Raw genomic sequence first — 4,761 nt, forward strand, 5'->3', positions numbered from 1 at the left:
TCACAGCAGAAACCAGAGAGAAGGTATCTTCATGGGAGCACTGGCATTGTGCCAGTGTCAAACCATGACACTTAGATGGGTGATCAATTATTATTAAGTTGGTGCTTCAAGTTATTTTTGCTGTCAGGTTCAAAAAAACATTACTTCTTTTTACTGTAACGAGCAATTGATTTAGAAGTCATCAAAAGCCCATCAAAATACAAAGCTGTACTCACCGGACGGGTCTGTGAGCAAGAAGTAGTTAGGCTTGTACTCACCTCTTGCCCTTCAAGAACCAATAAATCCTGTCAACAAAAACAGCATCTTTAGCCCCCTCCTATTAAAGATTTTACAAGGATGATGGTTTTATTTGTGTTTAGAAGTTTGGATTTGAAATGGCCAGTTCAATGGATAAAGAGACAGTTTAAGTAGTATTAGATTATTATTCTTATTCTTATTAGCTACTGGAAGAAACAAACCAGTAGTATCTATACTTAATTACTTCTATTTCCAGGAAATCATAAAGAAAAAGAACCAAACAAAAAAAGTCACTTCCTACCTTTTGTATCTCAGGATGAAAAATGTCTCTTGGGCTCTTCTCCAGTTTCTCCAGACTCCTGGCACTGAAATGCAAATGAACGAGTGCTTTAGAGGAGGGCAAGTGCACATTCCAACCCCGAACCACCAACCGATTGCAGTTACAGCGCTTACAAAATGAATCGTTCCCAGAGCCTCTGGGAAACGGAACGGTTGGTGCAACTGCCATTTCTTCCCCAAAATACTAACTTCCAACACTTCCTAAACTTAGTTTGCATTTTAAAAACAGAAATTAGGGAGACTCAGGGTGGAGATCAGGTTGAAATTGATTTCCTTCTAAAGCACAGGGCTCTGTTCCATCACCCTTCACTTTGGCTCCACACAGAATCACGGGGAGCATTTTAGGAGGGCTCAAGAACCAATTCTATTTCTCTCTTTTTTCTAGTTCTCTCTCTTCCTAAATCATTCAAGGCAAGTCAAATGAAAAAGGACAAGTTCAGCATCAAATTCACACTTTTTCCCTTTGTCTACTCAAGAACAGGCTTTAAAACCACTTCTTGCTGCCTTCAACGATTAAGACTTGCAAAACAGTTTCACAAGTTTGATAGGTTTACCATAAAAACCACAGAACGCAAGCTCTGAATTACAGGAAAAGGTACACAGGCAAATATCTCAGCTGATGGTGGCTTATTTGTAAACACATACCCTAACGGAGATTGCACTGAGAATGTTTCAGTGGGACTCTAAGGGAAAAGTATTTTCTGAGTACCCTGTAAACAAGAAAAGCTAGGATATATTACAGGACATACCCACTTGTTCTGCATATTCAAATAGGATTATCAATAAAAACATTTAAGAAGGAAGAAAACCAAGGTAATTTTACTCAGCTATATTTGCTGCCGATTTAGAGAAAAAAAAAAAAAAAGTCACGGGTGCTGCAAAGAAAAAAAAAAAGTGAACCAGAAACGCCTACAGTAGACTTTAAAACAATTGCTTGGATAAAAGCAGCTCATGGAACATGAAGTAGGAAAAAAGCGAAACCAGTATCAGACCTGCCTATTTTCTTACCATTGCACAAGAAATTCCGACAAGCGGTATAAAGTCACTGCCTAAAACCGATCCTAGGATGTAACCAAGAACAATTGAGGCATTTGCTAATCTAAACGGAAACCTTTTCCGGACCCTAGTGTCAAATCACACGTTTTGTCTTGCAGCAGCTCGAGGCTGGAGAGCATTTCCCCTGGGGGTCGGGAGGGTAGGGGCACAAGGGGCTGAGTTTGCGGATCGCACCTGTGCCATCAGAAGGATCCAGCCCGGCGCTCCTTGTGCTCGCCATTCTCCGGGCCATCGCTGTGTTTTACTGCTCAGCGATGCCGCTCCATCTGTTTGCGTGGAAGGAAGAGCCACGAGCACTGAGGCACTCAGCAGCCGTGTCATTCCAGCGCTGTCGAGCGCTCTCTGCTCGCAAGGCTGAGCACGCCGCGGAGCCGCCTCCGCAGCCGCTCGTCCGCCCCCGCCCACAGCAGCGGCAGCCAGTCCCTTTGTTCCTCCCACCCCTGCCTCTTCTGGCATAGCCTGGGACGATCTGGATCAAAAGTCACCTGCGAGTCCTGCCCTTGGGGCGTGCTGGCAGCAGCCAGGGCTCCCGGCCCTTCAGCTCCCCAGCTCAGCCTGGAGCAGCCGTGCTGAGCTCCACAAACGTGCATAGGGAGAGTTTTATCCCAGCCAGGGCTCTTTCAGCTCTCCAGCTCAGCAGGAGCAGGCAAGGAAAGTCAGGGGAGACCAGAACACCACTCTGATCCCAGTGGCCTTTCCTCTCCCTCTCCTTATTTGTCTCTGAAGGGGATTTTCAAACCCTTCAAGATGGCCTCAAGTGGTTTCCAAGGCGACGGTGCTAGAGTCATCACTGCCACGGAAACCCTCTCTTTGGCATCATATAAATATTTCCCTTGAAGGAGGCTGGATGAGTGGGCAATGCACTATTTTCTAGCACTCCCTGGCTGCAACAGGACAACCTCCAGGAGATGGGAGGGAGCTTGGGAGGTTAAAATTAGCTTGCCATGCTGGCCAGCAATGGAAAGAGGTGATTGCTGATGTTTCAGCCCAAAACCTGGGGTTATTTGTGTCAGCAGGATCCAAATGAAATAGATTTACTCTGTAGGGAGACAAAAACGAGAAAAAAAAAAGGCAGGGAGGAAGTAAGGTTGAAAACTTGTGCTTTTTTTGCCGTTCTTCAGAAAAACTTCTTAAAGTTTTCCCTTTAATGCCAATCCCACATTCTCTTGGGTCAGAGGGGACTGAAAACACCGTCTCCTCCACGCTGGGAGCTCCTGGGGCAGCTCAGAAATCCCTGCTGGCTGCTGAGAGCTGGCATGGGGGGTGACAGCCACGTGCTGGGCTGGTGTCCATGCAGGGCACTGGCAATGCTGCTGGCAGCCCCTCCAGAGCTGTGCCCTGGGGCTGGGCACAGCCAGAGCTGGGCTGGTGTCCATGCAGGGCACTGGCAATGCTGCTGGCAGCCCCTCCAGAGCTGTGCCCTGGGGCTCAGCATCCTGGCTGGGCAGAGCTGGAGGGGATGCTGGGCTGCAGCCCTTGGCAGAACCAGTGGCCCTTAGGGGACAGCACAGCTCCAGAGAGTGTTTTGGGGTTCCTGTCCCACTGCCTACGCTCAGGGTGCAGGCAGATGGGGGTCCTGGAGTACTTCACCCTCTCCTGGCAGCATATTCAAGGCTGAGGTGTTTTGCTTTGCTTTTAATTGCCTCCCTTCTGTCTCCTCAACTCACCAGCACCTTTACAGGAGCACAGGGAGAGGTGTCTGCCTGCACCGGGGCCAAGCTCCGAGCAGGGACAGGCTCTGCAGAGGGCGTCTGCGCCCGGGCTGCTGCTGTAAACACCTCCTGTCCCCGAGCAGATGGCTCCTCTCACATCCCTGCTGCAGGCAGATACCAAAGGGCTTTCCTGACAAACAAAGCACGGCCGCCTGCAGCCCTGGAGCGCTTCTGGCTTTCCTGGAAGAAGGGGATGCTCCCTCCTTGTCGCACTGCCCAGGCTATTTTTAGACCTGCATAGCAACCAGAGGATGGGGAGACACGGTGTCCCCCTGCCACCCTCTCACCTGCTGGCTGCTGGCCTTTGGCAGGGGCTGGGGATGAGTGTGGGGTGCTGGCTGGGCTGGAGGAGAGGGGTTCCAGCTGATCGCCCCCCAGCACCACCCCAAAAAGTCTCCCAGGAGGCACAGAGCTGCTCCAAGACCCACATGCTTTCCCCACTCCAGAAGGTGCTGCCAAGGAAATCTGGAGACCAGCAAGGTCAGGCCGCAGCACCTGCTTTCCTCTTTCTCCCTTTAGAAAAAAATAACAACCCACCCTAAATCCAGAGCAAACAATTAAAATGTTCCAGTTGCTGGCTCAGAGCAGCGATCCCAGATAAAACCCCGAGGATCCGCCAGCTAAAAATAGCCTGAGCCCCATAAATTAAACAAAAGCTTTTTGCTGGGCTCTTGGAAAGCCAGTTCCAGTGCAGTTTTCTCTATGTAAGGTATAACTCTAATGGTATTTGTTATTATTAGCCCTACCTCCCCCGTGTCACCGACCTTCCCAGCACCATTGTTTAGGAACGGGAATTTTACAGAGCCAGACTTCTTCCTCCTGGCAGCTCCTCTGCTGGAGTGGGATCCCACCTCAGCCACTTTCCTGCCTTTTTATATTAGTTTAAACCTTTTTTTTTTCCCTTGCGGGCAACTGATTATTTGATACTAAGACATTCTATGTTTTGTAGGGCCACCCTCATTTAAGGCCTGTCTCAAACATCTGCTTAATTTCTATCCCTATCAGCTGTCCTGGGAGCTGTGGACCCTTAAATAAATTCCTGCTTGGAAGGCAAATGTATTGGGCAGCCTTTGGTGGACACTGTGCAAGCCAGCATGCATGCAGGGGCTTGTCTCACCTCCTTTCTGTCATCAAGCCCATTAACAATATTTCCTCATATTATATTTTATATATATGTGATGTTAGACAGCCAATGACTTACAGCTTTCTGGGAGATTTCTCCTCCAACCCTTTAAAGAGCTTCCAGCATCCCACTGCCTCAAGCACACGTGGCCAGCTCATGAGGATGAGTTCTCTCCAGTCCTTCTCCAATGCTTTTTCCCAGCACTCCATGTTGGCTGTGAGGAGCACATCCAACACCTGCTTTCCCAGCCCAGATATTTAGGCTTTGTTGCTTTTTCTATTGGCTTTTACAAAA

Source organism: Molothrus ater, unplaced genomic scaffold (genome assembly GCF_012460135.2).
Source record: "Molothrus ater isolate BHLD 08-10-18 breed brown headed cowbird unplaced genomic scaffold, BPBGC_Mater_1.1 matUn_MA644, whole genome shotgun sequence".
NCBI classification, from domain to species: Eukaryota; Metazoa; Chordata; class Aves; order Passeriformes; family Icteridae; genus Molothrus; species Molothrus ater.